Source organism: Vicugna pacos, unplaced genomic scaffold (genome assembly GCF_048564905.1).
Source record: "Vicugna pacos unplaced genomic scaffold, VicPac4 scaffold_103, whole genome shotgun sequence".
In the NCBI taxonomy this organism is placed as follows: domain Eukaryota; kingdom Metazoa; phylum Chordata; class Mammalia; order Artiodactyla; family Camelidae; genus Vicugna; species Vicugna pacos.
This window is the reverse complement of record NW_027328783.1, coordinates 1,540,267-1,565,722: the sequence shown is the minus strand read 5'-3', so window position 1 is coordinate 1,565,722 and position 25,456 is coordinate 1,540,267. Positions and strand designations below refer to the sequence as shown.

General features: G+C 42.8%; 1 long non-coding RNA gene across 1 annotated transcript; it reads right to left on the bottom strand.

The window, feature by feature from the left end:
• Nucleotides 1-2,494: 2,494 nt before the first annotated feature.
• LOC140694763 (uncharacterized) lies at nt 2,495-25,399 on the bottom strand. The gene is made up of 3 exons (XR_012070384.1): nt 25,266-25,399; nt 6,103-6,162; nt 2,495-2,754 (listed from the first exon to the last, which is right to left on the bottom strand). It is a non-coding gene; the product is annotated as an uncharacterized lncRNA (long non-coding RNA).
• Nucleotides 25,400-25,456: the final 57 nt, after the last annotated feature.

Here is a 25,456-nt window from a genome sequence, read left to right as displayed (position 1 = left end):
CTTCCCATGGAGAAGCACTCGCTAATACTTGGTTTTAGAGCCCATCCCCAACCTCCTCCCGCACATCGTATCAGGCAACCAAACAGGGAAGACAAGGTAAGCGATTTTATTAGAACCCAGGCCCTGCTGTCAGTTGGAGGAGGCTGCCCACTGTCAGGATAACTGTGCAACTGTTCGTGTGTGTGCTGGAGGTCTGGAAACAGACTCCACGGATCTTTATGGGGACACAGGTGTTCCCAGGTTAGGGATGTAGTTTAAACACCTCCACTAAACATAGGGAGGTACTAGCAAATACTTGGTTTTGGAGCCCAAATCACACTTTCCCCCGCACTCCCGCCTAGGCATACCATCAGGGAGGACAAGCAAAGGGATTCAGTTAGAACCCAGGCGCTGCTGTCAGTTGGAGGAACTTCCCTGCACTCAGGATTCCGGAACCCATTCTTGTGTGTGGGGGGGAGTTGTGCAGCCCCACTCCACCCAGATGAATGGGTACAAAGTTGTTCCCTTTAGGGAGAAGTCCTCTAAGTACTTCCTCAATCAATCAGGGGGGATTCACTTCTACTTGACCTCGAAGCCCAACCTCCAGCTTTCCCTCACATCCCGGATCAGGGAAACACTCATATTACAAGCTAAAGGATTCTATTATAACCCAGGCACTGCTGTCAGTTGGAGGAGGCTGCCAACTCTCAGGATATCTGTGCAAGTGTTAATGTGTGTGCTGGAGGTATTGAAACAGACTCCACGGATCTTTATGGGGGCACAGGTGTTCCCAGGTTAGGGGTGTATTTAAAACACCTCCACTAACCACAGAGAGGTACTCGCAAATACTTGGTTTGAATCCCAAACCACATGTTCCCCTGTACTCCCACCTAGGAATACCATCAGGGAAGACAAGCAAAGGGATTCAATTAGATCCCAGGCTCTGATGTCAGTTGCAGGATCTTCCCTGCACTCAGGATTCCAGAACACATTCTTCTGTGTGTGGGAGTTGTACAGCCCCACTCCACCCAGATGAATGGCGGCAAATGTGTTTCCTTATGGGAGAAGTCCTCTAAGTACTTCCTCAATTGATCAGTTGGTACACACTGCTACTTGGACTCGAAGCACAACCCCACGAATTCCGTCACATCCCGGACCACGGAAACACTCTTATTACAAACTAAGGGATTCTATTAGAACCTAGGCGCTGCTGTCATTTGGAGGAGCCTCCCCACAATTAGGATGCCTGAACACGTCTCCGTGTGTGTGCTGGAGGTGAGGAAACATATTCCACAAATCTTTATGGTGGCACAGGTGCACCAAGATTGGAGAAGCAGTTTGAAACACTCCACTGCCCACAGAGATGCACGCGCTAATGCTTGTCAAACCCTAACCCGAACCCGAACCCTAACCTGAACACTAACCCTAACCCTATCCCGAACCTGAACACTAACCATAACCCTAACCCTAAAACTAAACCATAACCCTAACACTTAAACTAACCCAAAAACTATCACAAACTCCTAAACCTAACCGTAAACCTAACACTAATTCTAACACTAAACCCTAACCCAAACCCTAATCCTAACCCTAAAGTTAAACACTAAGCCTAACCCCAACCCTAACTCTAACCCTAACTCAAATTCCGATTTGGAGTCAATGGATTCCTAGTCTGTGATATAGACTTGCAAGTTTTCCAACAGGATGAATGAATGCCATATTCTACCCTACGTCAAAGAGAAATGGCATAAGACTATAACAAAATGTAGCTCTGTAAAAGTGTACTAAGAGCAAAAGAGACAGAATGTAAAGTGCACATTGGGGTTGGTTTCATTTCTAGGAATTTCAGCCCCCATGAAACCAATGGATCCATGTCCTGAGAGTGCGGGTGTTTCAGCAGAAATCAGGCGACGCATATGTATTCCGGGTGTACGGATATTATAGGAACATAAGTCTCCTTTAGTGGGTCTCTGTGTACTGTGAACTGTTAGAAAGTTGAAAGACGTGTGAAACCATCAACTGAAAATGGACACACTTCCCTCCGTTGGTACTGTGCATACAGATCTGAAGAAAAGGAAAGAGGGAAGAACAAAGGCACATGGGACGCTAGTGTGTAGAATCACATTTAGCTAAGGAACCTCTCGTCGGATGCAGCCCCTCCCCCAACACTGACAAGATGCGGCAGCCATTGGGGATGGCAGTTACCGGTTGGATTCCAGGTGGAATGTTGGTGTGTAACGCGAGGCTTGTTGTGGCCGGTGGATCCTAGGTAACCGGGCAGAGTTCAGTGGGTGGATCAGTGTGATGGAGGGGCTGCCGCCCTCTGTGGAGCTTGGCTTAGGTGTTTGGTCCGGGAAGCTGTGTAAGTTCGAGATACTGCTGCTGCCCAAAGACCTGAGTTCACGGGTCAGTTTCCAGAACCTGAAAGGGCAGACTGTGAAAGATCTGCCTGTCATCAGCTTACTGGTGAGACTCCGAGGTAATTTCAGACTTGCCCAGTCCTGTTGAAGTCGACTTTATGGGAGACACGAAGAGAAGCTGGCCGAAAAGCTGGCTGCATGGATTGAGGAGAGATGCGAACACATTGATGAGAGATGTTCTGCTACAAAGGAGAATACTGGCCTGGAGACAGCTGTAGAGTATACCAGGCTCAAAAGACATTCATGAGACATATTGAACCTCGCTGATACTGGCAGAAACATATGGAGTGCCAACGTGGACTTGAGGAAGTTCCTCAATTCCCTGCTCCAAGAACGGGTCCAAGATCCCTGACGTCTAAAAGAGAAGAGATGGCAGAGGTGATCAAAATGCTCATGTTCTTGGAAGAGTTCTTGAGAATCCACACGTCCCAAGGGGCATTTCCAAGCCATTCAGACCAAAGTGCACCAAGCCCAGGTAAGCCTTTTCCCTGGTATGCGCCAAGCTATCAAGTAAAGCTCTTCCCTCACCTCCACTCAGGCATCCATTTTGAAGGATCAGTACCTGAGCTGCAATGAAGCCAGTACGAGAAGGGCATGCCCCTCCTCGAATCAGAGTTCCCCCAGCTTCACACTCTGTGAACAACAGTGAACTCTTTAAAGTTCAAATAGTCTCGACTGAAATAGATAGGAATTGAATACTTAGCTCACACAAAGAAACGATGGACTTCCGCTAGATTCAGCAAATGCTGGGTTTGTGTCTTCTCTGGGGTGAAGGGAGTGTGGTAAGTGAGGGGAATCTTTGACTGAACTTGAATATGTATCAGGCCTCAGTCTTTCAAGACAGTATAGGTAAATACTATAAGTCAGATAGTGAACTGAACTGTAAAAGTCGCCAATGACATTAAAGACACAGCTTATGTGGACCGTCTTTCACTTGAGTCAAGCCCCCGGGGGCACTATATCATGGGGGTGCAGACTCGGCTGCGTTAAATTGCTTTACCCAACATGATCGGATGATTAAGCGTTCTCATCACTGATAGAAGAACACCTGGTTCTCAATAGCCTAGCATAGTTGCAGCACGGTTCTAAAAGCTATAATGCCTCTAGGTGCTTTTGGATTCAAGCCTAAATGTATATATTTGGTTTGTTTTCTCTTGTATTTTCCTAGAGAGGGATGTTACCCCTTGAAATGCCAACATTGGCCAGTAGGTGTCATTGGGAGTAAAGGGCACCACATGCACAAGTGAATCCAAGGTTGGGGGTTATTTCATGTTTCCAATAGATATTTCATGATTCCTGTTGGTTTCGGAGGCTTCAACAGGAAAGAGTTGACATGACCCCTTTTACAGTTTGGACTGCTACTTTGCATTCTATCTGTCTATGTTTTCCTTAGAGCTGACAAAATGTTACCGAAATTGACAAGTCTGGCTTCTAGGTCGATTTAGTATGTTTCAAAAACTAACTTCATTTTCGTATAGCTCCCAAAACATGGAAATCAATTCTATTAAACTTCTTAAAGACTGCAAATGAGATATCAACACAATGTCAAAACTGGAGTCTTTGGACAATCCCTCCCACCACGGCTGTATAGAAACCAAGAGGTAAACAAAAATCACATATCTGGGAAGTGTATCTGGAAAGTGTTGATTCATCGATGCCCAGTTGGCAGAGAAGCAGTGCAAACTGCGCTCACTCGCTCCCATGTACACAGCAATGGAAACATCCACTCACCCAGCCCTTGGCATAGGACACTTGCCGAAGAGAGGTCTGTTACTTCCAAAGACAGGATGAGGCCTCAGAATACCTGGAAGCAGGAGAAGGCAAAGCAGGGAATGGAAACCAGTGCAGGGTCTGGCCCCTGGTGATGGAGCAGCAAAGTTGAAACTCTGTTGAACTTGGACGCACACTCTCAAGCAGACAGGAGACATGGGATTGAAGGTGATGCGCTGAGTGTTAGAAGAGTGCACAGCAGATGCTTGGCTGACAGAACTCAAAGAAACCAGCGCAAAATATCCCCACACTTGATTCTGAGACCAAGATCTGAGCTTCCAAATTTGAGGTAGCAGAGTCAGCGGTCAGGGAGGGATAGGGCTACGGATGATGGCACACGCTGTGTCTCAGGGACCTGGAGTGCATTGTGGGATGTGGTGGGTCCTATCAAGAGAGCAAACCGACCTGGGACCCCAATGAGAAAGCAACCACACTGGCGCGCAAGGTTGAGATTATCGATATGTCCCATGGCCACACCCAGTGCATCTGCAAGACCAGGGAACAATTTGGCATTTTGCCAATAGAGCACGTGTGGGGCTGAATCAGAGATATCGTGCATTTGGTCTGAAGGATCCAGGGGGCCTTGGTTTTGATATCAGAATGAAAAGCCTTAGGATCTGCTACATTCATAACCTGGGCTGGGATTATGGTTTGGTTTGAGGCACAGGATGCACAACAGCTCTGTGGTTGTCTTCGTGCACCTGTGCCACAAGAATGAGAGGACAAGGAAGAGTGGTCCAAGTCCACAGCATGAGAAGTTGAAGCATTTCCTTCAGCATTATCTCCAGAATGAAGCTGCTACATTTTGGATGGCACGGTACGGCACCGAGGACACCAAGGTCGGTCTGCGGGATCATTCCAGCAGGCCCTGATGTGTGACATCCATGGATGTGCTTCCACTGGTGTTTCAGTAGACAGAGAAGCTCTGGGAAGCACTGGTTTCATTGGGACATTCCCGTGGCACTACAAAGCACAAGCGCACTCTCAGTTTGCTGTTTAGGAAACACTCCAAAGTGACATAGAGAAGAATGCAGAGCTGAGAACTTTTTGAAGCTTCATTTCCACAAGAGAAAGTGTCCTGCGCATGTTCAGAATTGTGAGATAAGCGTAATCAAAATGAGGTTATGCTAATCGAAATAGTACGGGTTGTTCATCACAGCAAAGGCAACACCAGCAATTGGAGATATACCAGACAACACACACAGGAACAGGACATGGCATCAGTGTCTAGGAGAAATTGTCCTCACAGCAATCCCATGGAATTGCATAGAGCCAAGGGTCTAAACTTTTCACTTAACAAAGCCCTTGAAGTCTACATTAGATGCCTGATATTACTTGACCAGTTGAAATGTAGAAGTACAGTAAAAGAAACAGGAAGTACCATTTTCAGTTCCATAGGGATTGAAGGCCCAAAAGATAAGCTTTCAAACAACTAGACTGCAAAATGCTACCAGGGCTAGTATTGAAAACGGAGATGAGGGAAACACTGAAGCACAACCGTGTCTCAGAATCACAAAATCAGAATACCAGAAATGTGGAAGATAAAGTCTAAAGACGATCCAAATTATATCAGAAATCTCAATGGATGGGATAATATCAGGGTTAAATTCAGTCCTAAGTTGACTAGATAATGCAGAGGGACACGTGAATGAATGTGAATACAGGGGAACAGAAATCCCTAAGTCAGAAGCAGACATAGATAAGCAAGTTGAATACAATGAAAACATTGCTGTTGAGTCCTGGGTTAAGTAAAGCATGTAAGACTAGGATTCATAAGAGTCCCGGATGGAAAAGCAAGAGGTAAAAAAAAAAATTCTGAAAAGATATCTGTAGATAAATTTGACTGAACCTTCCTGAAAACCAAGATAGAATCATGTATATGAATTCAGGAAGTACACAGCATCCAACGGAATTGAAATCCCAATAGACTTACCAGCAGCCAGATGATTCTAATCAACAAAGTTCATGAGCATCCATGTGATTTAAAATGCACCTGGAGGAAAAAAAATGAAAAAAATGCACTTTGAGGAAAGCAACATAATCACAAGGGAACCTCCAGAGCGCTTTCAGCTTGTATCTCAGCAGTAATATTTCAGGAAAGGGAGAAGTGCCAGGATTTAGACCATATCCTGAATGGGAAAATGCTGCCATCTAGGGTAGCCTATGCCACATGACCGCCATTTTTAATAACGGCAAAGCTAGAGAATTCCACAGACCGGCACATCTTAAAAGAATTCAGCAGTTCAAAACTTATCCTAAAAGAATGATTGAGAATTCTTCGCTGATTAGAAAAGCAGCAAGATGAAATGGAAAGAAGAAGACTATTATTGGAAATGCAAGAGGAGCATGAGTTGCAGAGAATAAACAAGAAGAAAGCAAGAGGACATCAAAACCCTATATATGGGAGAGTGAAGCAGGAAATCATAGATGATTGTAAGCACTATCTTAAGTGAATCTGCTTATATGACTCTCTTAAGTGAACGGAGTGATGCATGGCCTAATGTGTTTGCAAAACAAACAAGAAGCAAACAAACAAACAATCAAACAAACAAACAAGCACCAAAAGGGCACGGTTGGCTGACATAAAACAATGGAACCATGAATATTCTCAAGAAAGTACTCAAGGTGATGTCAAGAATCATTCAGCACTCATCGACCCAATATCACAGCTTGCATGTACTCAACACACTTGTATTCAGAAAACAGATGCGTGCATTAATATTCATAAATATTGATTCATAAGAGCATATCGTGACCTAATTCAAATGCCTATTTGGAATAAAATGGATTTATAGTCCGTGATATAAATTTGCAAGTCTCCCAACAGATTGAATGTATGCCATATTATACCCTACGTAGAGAAGAAATGGCATAAGCCTATAACAAAGACAAGTAGCTCTGCAAAAGTGTTCTAAGGGCAAAAGAGACAGACAGTAAATTGCACATTGGGATTGGTTTCATTTGTAGGAATTTCAGCCCCCATGAAATAAATGGATCCATGTCCTGAGAGTGCGGGTGTTTCAGCAGAAATCAGGCGACGCATATGTATTCCGGGTGTACGGATATTATAGGAACATAAGTCTCCTTTAGTGGGTCTCTGTGTACTGTGAACTGTTAGAAAGTTTATAGACGTGTGAAATCATCAACTATAATTGGACACACTTCCCTCCGTTTGTACTGTGCGTACAGATCTGAATAAAAGGAAAGAGGGAAGAGAAAAGCCCATGGGACGCTAGTGGATAGAATCACATTTAACTTTAGAACCTCTTGTCTCATACAGCCCCTCCCCCAACACTGACAAGTTGCAGCCACCTTTGGGGATGGCAGTTGCCGGTTTAATTCCAGGTGGAATGTTCGTTTGTTCCATGAGGTTTGTTGTGGCCTGTGGATCCATGGAAACTGGGCAGAGCCCTGTGGGTGGATCAGTGTGATGGATGGGCTGTTGCCCTCTTTGGAGCTTGGCTTAGGTCTCTTTTTTGGGAAGCTGTGTAAGTTCGAGATCCTGCTGCTGCCCAATGGCCTGTGTTCACGGGTCAGTTTCCAGAACCTTAAAGAGCAGACAGTGGAAGAAATGCGTGTCATCAGCTCACTGGTTAGTCTCGGAGGTACTTTCAGATTTGCCCAATCATTTAGAATTTGACTTTATAGGAGACACGAAGAGAATCTGTCAGAAAAGCTGGCTGCATGGATTGAGGAGAGATGCGAACACATTGATGAGAGTTGTTCTGCTACAATGAAGAATACTGGCATGGAGACAGCTGTAGAGAATACCAAGCTTGGAAGACATTCATCGACATATTGAGCCTCGTTGATACTGTCAATTACATGTGGAATCTGAACGTGCACTTGAGGAAGTTACTGAATTCTCTGCTCCAAGTACGGGTCCAAGATTTCTTCCGTCCAAAACAGAAGAGAAGGTAGAAATGATAGAAGTTCTCATGTTCTTGGAAGATGTCTTGAAATTCCAAACTTCCCACGGGGCATTTATAAACCACTCAGACGACCAAGCACCAAGCCCTGGTAAGCCTTTTCCCAGGGTTGGGCCTTGCTCTGAAGCACTTGCTTTTCCCTCCCCTTCACTCAGTTTTCCATTTCAGAGAATCAGCCCTTGAACTGCATTGAAGCCAGTAGGAGCACAGGAAGACCCTCCTAGATTCAGAGTTCCTCCACCTTCACTTTCTGTGTACAACAGTGAACTCCTCCATGGTCAACTACTCTCGACCAAAATAGGTTGGTTTGAATTCTTTGCTCACACTGTGAAATGATGACCTTCCCCCAGATTCAGATCATGCTGGGGTTATATCTACTTTGGTGTGAAGGGTGTTTGTAAGTGAGTGGATTCTTTGCCTGAATTTGAATATTTATTTATCCTCAGTTTTTCAAAACAGTATTTGTAACTGTTATAATTCTGTTATTGAAATGAAGTGTAATTGTTGGCATAGATATGTAGTGACACATTTTTTGTGGACCATCTTTTCCCTTCAGTCAAGTACCGGGTGCAAATATGTGGTTGCCATATTTGTCAGGTTTAATTGTGTTTCTCAACATAATTGGATGATTAAACATTCTCATCTTTCATAGAAGAGCACATGATTCTCAATAGCCTAGCAGAAGTGCAGCAGTGTTCTCATATCTATAATGTCTCTAAGTGCTATTGAAACCAAGCCTATATAAAAATACATTGTTTGGGTTTCTTTGTGCTTTCCTAAATAGTAATGTTGCCCCTTGAATCGCCAACATTGACCAGTATGTGCCATTATTAGGAAAGGGCACCACATGAACAATGGAAACCCATGGTTGTGGTTGTTAATGATTCTAAGAATTATTTCATTGTTTTTCTTAGTGTTGGAAGCACCAAGAGAAAAGTGTTGACCTGCCTCCTTCATGAATTTTGGCTGCTAACTAATATTTTCTGTGTATTTTTCTTATTTGGGTATTTCAAGCTGATACCTAAATATGGCAACTTTGTCTTGTAGTTGGATTTAGTATATTTCTAAAACTATCTTTATTTTGATACACTTCCCATAGTATGTAATTCAATTCTGTTAACTATTTGAAAGTCTGCAATGGAGGTATGTACACATTGTCAGACTTGGAATCTTCGAACACATCCTTCCACAATTGATATAGAGAAAAATAGCTAAACAAGGATCAAGTGTCTGTGAGTTATGTCTAAATTGTGTTAATTTATCCATGCCAAACTGGCAGAGTACCAGTGCAAACTTCGCTCACTCTCTCCCATATATACAGCAAGATAAACATCCACTCTCCCAGCCCTTGGCTCAGGATCCCTGCTGAACAATGGCCAAACATCTTTTACATCAAAAGTCAGAAAGAATTCTCACATAACCTGGAAAGAGTAGAAGGCAAAGTAGAGAATGGAAATCAGTGCAGGACCTGACCTTTGGTGAAGGAGCAGTAAAGGGGAAACTGTGTTTTACTGGGATGCACACTCTAAAGTGGACAGGTCATTTAAGATGGAAGACGATGTGCTGAGGGTTAAAACAGTGCATAGTGGACGTTTGATTGACATAACTGAAAGCAATAATCACAAAATTTCTCTGCAATTGATTCCCAGACCAAGACTGCATCTGCCAGTTTTGAGCTAGGAGTGCCTGTGGAATCTGTGTTAGGGGTGTGGCTGATGTCACAAATTTATTCCCAGGGGTTTCGAGATTGTTTTGGGCTGTGGTTGGTACTATCTAGAGAACAGATCTGCCTTGGTCCTCTCTTAATATTAAATCTGCTGGCATATGTGTTGTGGATTAGCTTAGTAACCCAGGGCCTTAGTCACAGCCTTTTCACATCCACAGTATAATTGCTCATTTTCTCCATAAAGGAGAAATGGTCTCAATCAGAGCCATCTTTATCTGGTTTCTAGAATCCAGGGCAATTTCGTGTTGAAATAAGATTCTATAGCCAAAAGATCTGCAACTTTCATAGGCAGGATTGAAATTTCTTATTGTCCAAAGCAGAGGTTTTTGAAATGCTCCATGCTTGCCTTTGAGTTCCCATGCCTTATTGACAAGAGTTCTTGGAGCAGAGATCTGCTGAAAAATAGGAGAATTTGAAGCTTTTCCATCAACCTTGCCTACCACATGCTAATGCAACTATAGTTGTGGTGCTGACCCAGTACTACACTTAGGACCCAATTGTGGCACTGCAGGATTGTTTCAGCAGTTTCTAATGTGTGACATCATTAGATTTGTTTCCACTTTTGTCTTTGTTTGCAGAGAACCTGAGGGAACCCATTATAAAATTTTGACTTTTCTGTGGCAACAGTAAGGACGAATGCACTTTCATGAGTGTATATTGGAACAATTCCCTTTCCACATATCCAGCCTGCAGCCCAGAAATCATTTGGAAACCTCTATTCCAGCAAAAATTAGTAGTCCCAGCACTGTCAGAGCTATGATAAACATTTAACCAAAATGACACTCTGCTAACTTTACTAGAATAGGTTATATTCACCACAACAAAAACCACGGTAGCAATCATAGATATAACAGGCAACGGACACAGAAGGAATGCATGGCATCATTACATACCAAAAACAATCCTCACAGCATTAAAACTAAATGTGCACAGAAATGATTTCACTTACAAAAGCCGTTCAAGTCTATAATAGATAACTGATAATCCTTAACCCATAGCGATAGAGAGATATAATAAAGTTAAAAGAACTATTCCAAATTTTCAAAAGACAGGAGTCTCCTGAAAGAACATCCAATGTATTAGACCCCCAAAATTTACTAGAACATGACTTGAAAAGGGAGGACATAAAAACACTGAAGGAAATCTTGAGTCTATGAATACAAATGCAGGCTAGTATAAATGGAAAGAGAAACACTTTAGATGAGCCAAATATAATCAGAAAACTCAATGGTGAGAATAGCTAAGCTAAAGACAGTCCAAATCGGACTAGATAATGCACAGGAACAAATAAATGACTTAGAAAACAGGATAACCGCAATCATTCAGTCAGAACACGACATAGAAAAGCAAGTGAAAACCAATGCAAGCAATGCAACTGAAACCTGGGATAAGAGAAAACATACCAGTGTATGACTCATAGGGATCCCACATGGAAAAGAATAAAGACAAATGGTTTGAAAAGGTATTTGAAGAAATCAGACTGAAATTTTCTTAAACCAAAGATAGAACCGGCTATCTCAACACAGCAAGCACAGAGCGTCCAAGCATAATGAACCCCAGTAGGCCTACGACAATATATATTCTAATTTAAATGGCAAAAATTGATAATAAGGAAATGATTCTAAATGCACCAAAATAGAAACAAGTGCATTGCAAGAGAACTTTTTAATGTCTTCAGCTGATTTCTCAACAGATAGATTGGTAATTTTTTCTTCCCTCTTTCCTTTTGTGTTGATCTCTATTCCAAGAACTGATGAAAGGCAGAGTCCTTCAGTCTAAACAAGATGAGTTGGCAGAGATTCTAAAAGTGTTCAAGTTCTTGGAAGAGGTCATCAGAATCAACACATCTCAAGGGGCTTTTTCAGACAATACAAGAGACAATGCACTACACCCTGTTTATCCTTTTCCCAGGAGTGGGCCAATGTATTAAGACTTGCTGTTCCTTCACACTCAACCAGCCATGCAGGTATACCCTCAGTCTGCTACTGAAGGAGAATTAGAGCCAGGTCCAATTTTACCAATACTGTAGGGAGAACCTGAACCTGCTACTGCAGGAGACACAGCACTGTGTCCCATTTTACCAATCTTTCAAGGAGACCCTAAGCCTACTCCTGCAGGAGACTCAGAGCCGAATCACATTCCACCAGCTTTGTAGGAAGACCATCATGCCTTCACTTGCAATGGATCCAGGAATGTGTCCAATTACACTAGCCTTGTAGGGAGACCTTGAGCCTGTTCCTGCAGGAGAAACAGATCTCTGTCATATTCCACCATCCCTCCAGGAAGATGCAGGGCCTCCTCCTGCAGGAGACTCAGGAATTGGTCCAATTTCACCAGTCCTGCAGGAAGACTCTGAGCCAATTCCTGCAGGAGACCCAGGAATGGGTCCCATTCCATCAATCATGCACTAAGACCTTGAATTGGGTCCAATTCCACTAGCCTTGCTGGGTGACCCACAAGCCTGATCCTGCAGGAAAATTAGAGATACGTCATATTCCAGAAGCCCTGCAGGAAGACTGAAAGCCTGCTTCTGCAGGAGACCCAGGAATAGGTCCAAATACGCCAGCCTTGCTGGGAGAGCACAAACCTGATCCTGCAGGTGATACACAGTGAGGTACAATTCCAACAGCCCTTCAGGGATATCCTGAGGCCACTTTGGCAGGAAACACATGACTGGGTCACATTCCAATACCCCAGAAGGGAGACCGTGAGCCTGCTACTCCAGGAAACCCAGAACTTCGTCCCATTCCACCAAACCTGCAGTCCAACACTAAGACTGCATCTGCAGAAAACACAGTGCGGGTCACATAACACCAGCCCTGTAGTGAGACTACAAACCTACTCCTGGGGGAGACCAAGCCATTCACAGAGAATATGAGCCAGCTCCTGCAGAAGAACAAGAGTTGTGTGACATTCTACCAGCTCTGCAGGTAATCCATAGGCTTGCTCCTGCAGGAGACAGACATCCCAGTCCAATTCCATCAGCCTCTCCAGGGAGAACCCCAGCCTCCTCCTGCAGGAGAGCCAGAACTAGATCCCATTCCACCAACCCTGCATGGAAACACTGAGCTTGCTCCTGCAGCATACCCACAGCCAAGTCATATTCCACAAACCCTGCAGGGAGACACTGAGCCTGCAGTTGTAAGAGACCTAGGACTGGGACCAATTCCAACAGCTCTCCAGGGAATCCCTCACCTGCTCCCATAGGAGACTAAGAGCCATCAGTTCTGGTGGGGTCCCTGAGCCTGCATCTGCAAAAGAACCACAGGGTGGAGTCACATTCCACCAGCCCTGCAAAGAGAACAGAACCTGCTACTGCAGGAGACACAGGACTATGTCCCATCCCACCAACCTTGCAGGGATACCCTGAGCCTTGGACCAAGGAATGGGACAAATTCTGCTAACCTTCTAGGGAGACCATGAGCTTCTCCTGCAAGAGAACCAGAGATGGGTCATATTACAGTATTCTTCCAGGAAGAACCAAGGCCTGCTCCTGCAGGAGATGCAAGAACAGGCCCAATTCCACCAGCCTGAAGGCAGAGTCCAAATCTGTTCTGGCAGGTGACCTAGAGAAGGGTCCCATTCCACCAGCCCTGCAGGGAGACTCTGAGCCTACTACTACAGGAGACTCAGGAATGGGTCCCACTAAACCAACCCTGAAGGGAGACACAGAATCTACACTTGCAGGAACCACAGAGCCAGGACAAATTTCATCAGCCCTGTAGTGACCCCTGAGCTGGGTCCAATTACACTATCCTTGCAAGGAGACTCTGTGCCTACTCCTGAAGCAGAACCAGTGATGGGTCATGTTCCAACAGCCCTGTAGGAAGACCTGGAGCTACTTCTGCAGAAGACTCAGGACAGGGTCTGATTCCACCATCCCAGCAGTGAGAAAACTAGCCTGCTCCTGCAAGTGACCAAGGTCTGAGTCATATTCAACTAGCCATGCAGGAAGAACATAAGCCTGCTGTTGCAGGAAACTCAGAACCATGTGCCATTCCAGCAACACTGCAAGGAGACTCTGAGCCTGCCCCTGCAGGAAACAGAAACCCAGTCACATTCCACAAGCCCTGCAGGGATACCAGAGCCTGCACATGCAGGAGACCCAGGCCTGGGCCAATTCTACCAACCCTGTGGAAAGACCCTGAATCAGCTCTAGCATTAGACTAAGAGCCATGTCACATTCCACCAGCCCTACAGGTAATTTATCAGCCTGCAACCTACACCTTCAGAAGACCCAAGAATTGGACCAATTCCAATGGCACTGCAGGGAGACCATGAGCCATGTCCAATTCCACTAGCCCTGCAGGAAGGCCCCGAGCCTACTCCTGCAGGAGAACCTGAGATTGGTCATGTTGCAAGATGAGCCTGCTCCTGCAGGAGACCCAGCACTATGTCCCATCCACCAGCCCTGCAGGGAAACCCTGAGACTGTCCCTTCAGGAGAACCACAACAGAGTCACATCTCACTAGCAATGCAGGGAGACTTAGAGCCTACACCTTCAAGACACCCAAGAATTGGAACAACTCCAGCAGCACTGCAGGGACACAATTAGCCAGGTCCAATTCCTCTAGCCCTGCATGTAGACCCTGAGCATGCTCCTGTAGGAGACCCAGAACTGGGTCTCATTCCACAAGGCTTGCAGGGAGAAACTCTGCCTGTTTCTGCAAGAGACAAACAGCTGAGTCACATTTCACCAGCCCTGAAGGGAGACCCCAGTCCTGCACCTGCAAAGGACCTAAGACTGGAACAAAATCGACTAGCCCTGTAGGGGGACCCTGAGCCTGCTTCTGAAAGAGAATCAGAGATGGGTCATATTTCAACAACCCAGCAGGGACAGTCCAAGCCTGCTCCTGCAGGAGATATAGAGCAGGGTGAAATTGAAAAACCTTGCAGGGACACCCTGAATCTGCTGCTGCAGGAGAAAAATGATGGGGTCTCATTCCACAAGCCTTACAAGGATACCCTGAGCCTGGTCTTGCATGAGATCCTGATCTGGCTCCTGCAGGAGACCCAGGACTGGGTCCCATTCCAACAACCCTGCTGGGGAACCCGAGCCTGCACCTGCAAAACACACAGAACCGTGTCACATCCCACCAGCTCTGCAGACTGTAAGACTAGCCCTACAGGAGACCTAGAGCCAAGTTACATTACCAGTCCTGCAGGGAGACCCTGAGCCTGATCTTGTAGCTCCCCCTGAACCTACACACATACTTCTATGAGACCCAGAGCCATTTCAGGCATCACCACCCTTACGGGCTGAGATGTCTCTGCAACCACCAACACTGTCATCTAATTCTAAGAATCAACCCACTCCCAGACCCGAACTTTACTTCCCTTCTCCTGGCATCATTTTTGTTTGTTTTTTCTGTCATTTCCTTGTTTTCTTTCATGTCATTTAGAGTACCATCTATTTTTATGTTTTAAGTTTACCATAATAAAATTTAGATGTTTTTCCATTTTAAATTGTGCAATTCAGGAGCATTAAGTGCATTCACAATGCTGTGTAACCATCGTCACTGTCTAGTTTCAGACTGTTTCTTTCCTCAAAATAAAACCCCGTATCCAAAGCACACATTCTCTTTTATCCCTCCCCCAACCCCTGACAAGCCCTAATCCTCTTTCTCTCTGTGTGTCTTTCCCTACACTGGATGTTCCCTATCAATGAAATCATACAAAAGGTGGCTGTTTGTGTCTGCTCTCATATTTTAACAAGGGATTGGTGTTTTTTTTTTTTACTTGAAGTAGCATTATGGTTATTTCAAAGGGAAATCCAGGTGGATTAAATATGAGATATACAAAATGAATATTTTTAGTAACTATGTGCATAATCTCGAGATAGGCACTGCTATTCTATGTGTGAAACCAGAGCCAGGAGGGAGATGCTTAGCTCTTCCTGTGGCAAAACATAACCTAACAAAATAAAAAAAAATAATAATCAAAATCCATGAAAGACAAAACATAACATGGAAAAATCATTTTTCATAACCTAAAGTCAGAGAAAGGTTTCACATCCCTGTGGTCCAAAAATATCTTGAAACACTGTGTTCTAAACAGAAACAGAACAAACACATGCAATTCCAACAAGTGGCAATGCAGGTGGCCAGTGTATATTAGAGATGCTCGACCTCTCAAGTGAGGATGCACGAAGATGTCCACACTTCGGAGACAGCATTGGTCAACATCACACTGGCAGGCCTTTAGCCTGGAGACAACCAGCTCTAGTGACAACATGAGGAGGCAGAGGCCACAGTAGATCCCCTGGAGGGAAGAGTGAGCAGACTCTCCTCTCTGGGAGAACAGTATGCAGAATGCATCACAGTTCCACAAGTGCACCACTTTCCGAGCAGTGCTGATGCTTAGTGTTGATCATACTAAAATTCTTGCACAATTTTTCAAAGATGTCTTTTCAAGGATGTTCATCACAATCCTGGTTAAACTACTAGGGAAATGGAAGCAACACTAATGTTCATGGAGAGGGGGTGGGATTCATCAGTTCTGATTCACATGGAGGAATGATTGTTGTGCAGCTGGAAAAATGAGTGCTAGGTCTTTACCTGATGTCAAGGAAGCCCTCAGTTTGGATGCCTGTTAATCCATCATCTACATCCCAGATGCCATCTCTATAACCACATATGTGTCAAATCATCATAGATGTAAATGAATCTTGTGGTGTGTGAGACACAGAGGCAGAGAGAATGAGAGAGATAGAGACTGAGAGATGTTCACCAAACCATTAATGACGGTCACTTCTGGGAGTGGGATTTGCAGATCTCTGCACTTTTCCTTTAGGCAACATTTCAAGCATTTATAATGTATCTATATTGCTTTACTAATTCTAAGGTATTAAAAGCATATGTTACTTGAGATTCATTCATATTTCATCTATAGAATAAAGTTTATTATTTTTATTTTAAAATATATGTTACAAGTACTATCAGCATTTATGAGAGTAAAATGATAAATTCTAAAGAATTAAGAATCAGATAAAGAACAAAACCTTTTGGTGATTCAGACACAGGCCAGCTAGTTGGCAGTAAATGGCAGGGTGGGACAGGTTTCTCTAGAAGGTTGTGTATGTTCTGAATCAACATCCAATAGAGGCAAGGAAAAATTACAAGACATGTATGCTGAAAACTACAACAGCTTGTTGAGAGTAATTAAGAAAGAACTAGCCCTATTTTAAAATTTGAAGGAGCCAAAATGGCAGAGTAGACAGACTCACAGCTTGACCTCTCCCACAAATACTCAAAGAATTACATCTACAAAAACATTGATTTGCACAGAAACCTCCTGAACTCTGGTAGAGTGTCTCTTATTTTGAAATACAGGAAGATTCTCACAAAATATGGTAAGGAATAAAAAGAGAAAAGAAAAATTAAGTGCAGGACTGATCCTGCAGGGAAAGAGTAGCATAGGAATAAAGGCACCCTCACACTGGGACACAACCTCTCTAGCTGGGAGATCAGCTAGAAAAGAAGCAGAGCTTCCAAGGTTTGGAGGAGACAGTGGCAACTGCATGGCAGGCAGAACTGGGGAAAACTGACACAGAGGGTCCCTGTGATGACCAGCCCTAGACATGAGCTAGCAGGGATGAGCCAGAACAGGCTACTGGAGTCAGTGAAGAGCCCAGGCAGAGGGCTGGGTCACACTGCAGAGAGGCAGCCTCAGGAAACTAGAGGGCAGTGTGAGCTCTGGCTGTGTGTGTGTGTGTGGAACAGAACAGACTGAAACTCTCATAAAAAAGCACCAATTTTGATATAATGGGGGAGGAATGAAACACAGCTGTGCCAAAGTCACTTACTCCACTTGGCTCCATTGCTGGTGTGTTCTCGTGAGAAGAGAAATGGGGCTTGGTGAGAGCCAACACTGCTGAACAAAGGCAGAGCTGAATGTTGACTCCATACCCTGTGCCATTGCAACTTCACAGGCGGGACTGAGATTTGTTTACAGCCCCAGGCAGAGAGGGTGGATTTGCTGTATCTGGTCACTTTGTGGATCCACACCTCTGAGACTTACAGGTAGTGAGTGGAGTTCTTACTCAAGAAGGGTGGCCAGTGAGGGTATTTACAACAGGGTGGTGTATGGTTCCATATGTGAGTGCGGGATTGGGGTTTGAGCTGAACCTGTAGTGGACCACAAATTCATATGTGTGACTGCACACTTGCTAAGGCAGGTCCAAGGGACTGACACTGCTGGATCTGCACTGATGTTTCCTGGGGCTCAGAACCTGAGTGGCACCAGAGTAGGTGGCTGACATTCCCATAGCTAAGGCAGGGATAAAGCCAAAATCAACAAATAGGACTTTGTAAGTCTGCATAACAAGTGACAGGCAACACCACAGAGAGAACTCCCCAGTGAACATCTTCTGCCTATTTTTCTTCACAACTGAAGTGCTCCAACCCTGCCTACTACATGTAAAAGCTCAGAAACGGGTCTAGAAGAAATACATAGAGCCAGAGAAATATAAGTAAAATAAAGAAGCCGAGGAACCATTTTCAATTAAAAGAACAAGACAAATCCCCTGAAAGAACAAGCAGTAAAATAGACTTTGATAGTCTACTAGACTTGAAAAAGGGAATGATCAACTCACTGAAAGAACTAAAAGAGACTATCAATAGAGACAGAAAACTTTAAAATAAAATTTAAACTATAAAGAAGAGCTAGTTAAAAATAGAAAATTCAAATACAGGCAATCAAAAGAAGACTAGATAATGCAGAGGAATGAATAAATGACTTAGGAGACAAGATAAAAGAAATAACCCAAAAAGAACAGCAGACAGAAAAGTCAATAAAAACCAATTAAAGCAAGATAATATAATGTGTGCCAGCCTATGCATAATGGTGAGTCCCAGAAGGAGAAGAAAGAGAAAGGGGGATTGAAAAGTTAGTTAAAGAAATCATGACTGAAAACTTTCCAAACTTTAAGAAGGAAAGAACTATCCAAGTACAGGAGGCACAGAGGGTCCCAAACAAGGAGAAACCAAACACACCTACACCAAGACATATTATAGTTAAAACGGCTAAAGTTAAATAAAATATTCTAAAGGCAGTGAGAGAAAAACAAAGTGTTTGTTACAAGGGAGTCCCATAAGCATTCAGCAGATTTCACTACCTAAAAACTTCTGGCCAGAAGGGAGTGGCAAGATATATTCAAAGTCCTGAATAAGAAAAGGCTGCAAACTAGGATATTCTATCTAGAAAGACTATCCTTTAGAACAGAAAGAGAGAAAGAATTTCACAGACAAGCAAAAACTAAATGAATTCAGCAGTACTAAATCTATGCTAAAAAAAATTTGAAAGTTTTAATCTAAATAAAAAATAAACAGGAAGCTATAGAAATTAAGAAACCATAATTGGAAATGCGATAAATACAGTGAGTTGCAAGGGAAAACATGAGGATATAAATAAGTCAGTAAGTCAATAAAGAAAACAAGAAAGCAAACAAGAAAGAGAGAATAGCAAAATCATAAAAGGTGGAAGAGGAGAGCAAGAGAATATATATTTTTTCTCTTTTTTTTTTCATTTTTCTCTTTGTCTTCTTTCTTTTTAGGATGCACTTGAGCCCACATGACTATCAACTAAAACCAAACAGATGAAGTAAGGGGTTACCATACTTGAATGACAAGATAACCACAAATCAGAAGTATATAATAGAGTCATAAAACCCAAAAAGAAACCAAGCTAATAGAAAAGGAATTTATCAAACCACAAAAATAAAAATAATTAAAAGAAAGAAACAAATAAATACCAAAATCAACTGGAAAACAAATTTCAAAATGGCAATAAACCCACATCTATAAAATAACTACTATAAATGTCAATGGACTAAATGTTCCAATCAAAAGAAAAAGAGTGAAGGAGGAGGAAAGATGGTGGAGTAAAAAAGATGCTCAGAGCTCACCCTCTCCCACAAATTCACCAAGAGTGACATCCACAGACACACCCACCACCCAGAACACCTGCTGAACTTTGACAGAATATTGGCTTCTTCAAAAGATAAAATTTTCCACAAATCTGTTGGGAGAACAGAAGAAAAGAAGAAAAAGGAAAATAGTTCTGGACCATTCCAATGGGGAGGGAGCTGCAAAGGAGGAATAGCATTAATACACTGGGTCTCCCCAACTCCAATGGCGAGTTCAGCAGGATGGAGATGGAACATCAGAGGTTCAGATCTGTATAGAATAGACTTTGACTGACAGAACTAAGTTAATTGGGCACAAAGGGTCCCAACGATCCCCAGCCCTAGACACGAACCAGCAGGGGTGGGATGGGACAGGCTGTCTGAGTTGAGCAGAGGACTCGGGCTGACTCTACAAAGGAAACCTTGGGGGACTGCAATGTTCTGTGTGCCATGGCTGGGAGAGTATACAGAACAGCCTTGGTCCCCCATAAAATACAAAAAAAAGGCAAAAAACACTGCTGGTGTGCCCTGGGGGGAAGGGGAGCCATAGTCTTTGTGTCCGCAGACCCACAGTACCATTATTGGAGACTTCTTGGGAGAAGAGAGTCAAGGCTCAGCCATAGCCACCATATTTTCTGGTGCATGGTTCCCAGGTAGAGGAGGGGTTAAAACCCGAATCTCTACCTAGGGGCTCCACAACCTCATAGGTGGGACTGAGATTTGTTTACAGTCCCAAGAAGAAGGGACCATTACACACCGATGCCTCTCTGAGTTGGCTCTTCTAAGACAAATGCACAAGAAGCAGTGTTCTGGAACAGAGCAGGGGTGAGGGCTAGTGCAGCTGTTTCCTCTGAGTCCACCTACAAAGCATGGACCTAATGCGGCAGGGGAGCTACCTGCCAACTACCTTGCACAAGTGTGGTCCTGGGACCAGGCATCTGGTGGGGGGTGCAGACCACCCATTTACAGATGCTGGGACACAGACCAGGGGCACGACTAGACGGCCTCTGGAACCAGCAAGTGGAGTTTTCACAGCAGGATATGGGCAGGAGTGTGACAACCACAGGAAAAAAAGTAGCTCCTGCTCAATAGCCAGGGCAGATTCAGGCCACCAGAACACCAGCCACACCACCAAAAAAGGGGATAACAGGCAAAAGGCGTAGAAGGAAGACTTGGCAACCACCCATAGTTAAAAATAACCTTATGACAAAATTATTAAGAGTGTATATTCTTGGAGAAAGGCCAAGATATTGGAGTAGAAGGATGCTTGTATCTTATCCTCTCCAATAAATTCACCAAGACTGACATTCACAGACACACCCATCCACTCAGGACATCTGCTGAACTTTGATAAAACATTGCCATCTTCAAAAGACAAAATGTGCCACCAATCTGCTAGGAGAAAAGGAAAAAAGAAGGAAGAAAATGCAAAATGGCTTGGGGTTGGTCCTTTGAAGAGGGAGCAGCAAAGGAGGGATAGTGCTGGTTGACTGGGTCTCCCTCTTTCCAACGGAGAGGTCAGCAGGATGGACAGGGAACCTCTGAGGCTCAGATGTGTACAGAACCACCCTTGACTGACAGAATTAAGTTAAATGGGCACAAAGTGTGTCAACAACCCCCAAACCTAGAAGTGAATCAGGGATGGGAAGGGACAGGCTGCTGGATCCAGGCAGACTCTGGTTGACTGTACATAGGTAACCCTGGGGGACTGCAGTGTGCTGTGGAAAACTGCTTGGATTGTATACAGATCAGAACAGCCTGGGCCTCCCATAAAATAAGAAAAAAATTAAGCAAAGCAATATTGCTGGCTTGCCTGGGGGAAGGGGTGTTTCGTCCTTTGTTTCTGCTGACTCACGGCAACATAACTGGTGATTTTTCAGAATAAGAGAGATGAGGCTCAGCCACAGCCATCATACCCACCCAGGCAGACATGGGGTTGAAACCTGAATATGTACCTGGCAGTTCTGCAACCTCATAGGTGGGACTGAGACTTGTTTACATCCCCAGACATATAGGACGTTTCTGTCCTGGTGCCTCTATGAACTCACACCTCTAAGACAAATGAACAAGGAGCAAAGTTCTGGCAAAGAGCAGGGATTAGGGCTGGTGTGGCCATTTGCCTCAAGCCCACCCACAGAGTGTGGAACAGATGTGGTGTGGGGAGTAGCACTGAATATGGGAGCAACCGACCCAACTACTGTGGAGGACTGCTGCACCTGGACACGGCATTGGGAAGGGACACAACCTGTCCACCTACCATGCAGGAGTGCAGCACCAAGATGCAGCACTGGGAGGAGAAGTGACATGTCTACCTACAGGCACTGGGAGCAGCACAGACCAAGGGTGTGACCAGAGGGTCTCTGGAAACAACGAGCTGAGTTCATGAAGCAAGGCAAGGGCAGGAGCTTTGACAACAACAAAACAAAGAGGAGTCCCCATTCAATAGCCAGGGTAGGCTCTGGTTAACAGGTTAATGGCCACATCATTAACCAAAGGGATAACAGACAAAAGGCACAGAAGTAAGACTTGGTAACCACACATGTTTAAGAAGGACCTCTTGATAAAATTACTAAGGGCACACAATCTCCAAGGGAACATACTCTTTTCTTTTTCTGTTCCATTTTCTTTTACTTTTTAAATGTTACTTCTTAAATAATTTTTATATTTCTATTTTTAATCCCTTTTAAAATTTTCTTTTAAAATACTTTTATTATTATCTTACAATTTGTCCAATTTCAGTTTTATCCTTGTTTTGTTCTTCTGTTGTGATTATACTCTGTTCTCAAATATTTTTTCTTCCTTTAATATTTTAAAAATTCATCCCAACTCAATTGTTATCTTGTTTCAATATGTTCTTCTGTTATTGATTATACTGCTTTTAAAACTAATTTCTTTGTGCTTAGTTTTATTTCTGCATCCACTTTATATAAATAAATAAACTCTTAAAAGACCACAGTAGATAATTGATACTCCATAAGCCATAGTGCCAGAGAGATATAAGCAAGATAAAAAAGCAGAGCAACCTGTCTCAATTAAAAGAACAAGATAAACCCCCTGAAAGAACAATCAATGAAATAGACATTGGTAGTCTACTAGATGATTTCAAAAAAGGAGTGATCAAAGTACTGAAGAAACTAAAAGAGATTGTGTATAGAGACAGAGAATATGTCAAATAACGAAACTGAAACTCTAAAGAGGAGCCAGTGAAAATTGGAAAACTCATTTGCTGAGAGGAGAGTTGAGGTAAAGGCTATAAAATGTAGGCTGGATAATTGAGAGGAATGAATATGTGACTTAGAAGACAGGACAACAAAACAGCTGAAAGACAACAAATAAAAACCAATGAAAGCAATATATGGGACCTTTGGAATAACATAAAGCATGCCAACCTACTCATAATGGGGGTCCCAGAAGGAGAAGAAAGAACAAAGGAGATTGAAGAGATATTTGAAGAAATCATGACTGAAAACTTCCCAAACCTAAAGAAGGAATCAGATATCCAAGTACAGGAAACACAGAGCGTCCCAAACAAGGAGGACCCAAACAGACCCACACCAAGACATATTACAATCAGGATGACCAGGGTTGAGAATGGGAAATGATTCTAAAGGGAGAAAGAGAAAAACAAAGAATGAGATACAAGGGAACCCCCATAAGATTTTCAGCTGATTTCTCTACAAAAACAGTACAGGCCAGAAGGGAGAAGCAAGGTGTATTCAAAGTCCTGAATGAAAAAATGATGCAGCCTAGGATACTTTATCCAGCAAGGGTATCCTTTAGAATAGAAGGAGAGATAAAGAACTTCACAGAGAAGCAAAAACTAAAAGAAGTTAGCAACACTAAACCTATGCTAAAATAAATATTGAAAGACCTACTCTAAATAGAAAAGAAGCAGGATGCTACAAAAAGGAGAAAACCATAATTGGAAAGGTGATTGCTACAATGAATTACAACAGAATAAACATGAAATCATAAAAGAGGGCATCTAAATCATTAAGCGTGGGAGAGGCGAGCAAGAAAATATGCAGGTTTCTCTCTCTCTTTCTCTCTGTCTCTCTCTCTTTTTTGTTCTTGGTAGGATGGGTTTGAGCTTATATTATTATCTGTTTAAAACAAACAGATATAGTAATGGGTTAATATATGTACAAAGTAGGGTAGCCACAAGCCAAAAAGTTACAATAGAGTCACAAAACTAAAAAGACACCAAGATAATAAAAAGGAAAATTATCAAACCACAAAAAGAAAAAGTAAGGAACAAAGAGGAAATACAAAATGAACTGCAAAAAAAGTTCAAATTGTGATAAACACATTTCTATTAATAATTACTATAAATGTCAATGGACTAAATGCTTTAATCAAAGGACATAGAGTGCAGAGTGGATAATAAAGCAAGTATCTACAATACGCTGTATACAAGTGACCCACGTTAGGGAGAAGGAAACACATAGATTGAAAGTGAGAGGATTGAAAAAGATATTCCACACAAATGGAAATCACAAGAAAGCAGGAATATCAACAGTGATTTCAAATAAAATAGACTTTAAAACAAAGATTATAAAGAAAGATTAAGAAGGCCATTTTATAATGATTAAAGGAGTCATAGATGAAGATATTACACTCATTAACATATATGAACACAACATAGGAGCACCTAAATATATAACAGACAAAAAGAGAATACTAACAGATAAAAAGGGAAAATTTGATCGGAATACAATCACGGTAGAAGACTTAAACAATCCATTAACATCACTGGACAGATCTTCCATACATAAAATTAATAAGACAACATAGAAATTAAATGATACAATAGAACAATTTGTTTTGGGTAATATTTTCAGAACTTTATATTTCCCTAAAATAGAACATACATTCTTCTCAAGTGCACATACCACATTTTCTAGGATAGGTCATATACTTTGGCACAAAAGAAGCATTAACAATTTGAAGAAGATAGAAAATATTTGAAGCAACTTTTTCTGACCACAATACCATGAAACTAGAAATTAACTACAGAAAAATAAAGGAGAAATAAATGACAGTATGGAGGTTAAACAACATACTACTTTAAAAAAAAATGGGTGGATGATGAAATCAAAGAAGCAATAAAAAACACATTGGGACAAATGATGATGAAAACACAATCACACAGAACCTATGGGATCCAGAAAAGGCAGTGCTTAGAGGGAAGTTTATAGCGAGAGAATCAGGTCTACCTCAAAAACGAGGAACAACTGCAATAAACAATCAAACTTACCACCTAAAAGAATTAGAAAAAGAAGAGCAAAAATAACAAAAGTAAGCAGAAGGAAGGAAATAATAAAGATCAGGGAGGAAAAAAATAAAATAGAGATATAAGGAACATTTGAAAAAATCAAGCCAAGAGATGGTTTCTTGAAAGAGTAAACACAATTGACAAAATTATGTTCTATGCTGGAAATTGACACAACAATGCAAACTGACTATAACTCAATAAAATAAAAATTAAAAAATAAATATATTAACAAAAGAAAAAAGAAAAGGTAGTTTCTACTCACCAGACTGGAGGAGGGGACTGCAACCTATGCGGGGTCACACCACATGGGAAAGCCTGGGGTCAGGATCGGAGGAGCAGGGTGCTGTGGACATGATCTGTCACAGGGTTTCTGCAGGAGGGGAGTGTGAGGCATGTGAGCAGGCTGAGGACTGGCCATTTGAGTAAGTTCATGGGCTCTGGAGTGGAGGGGCT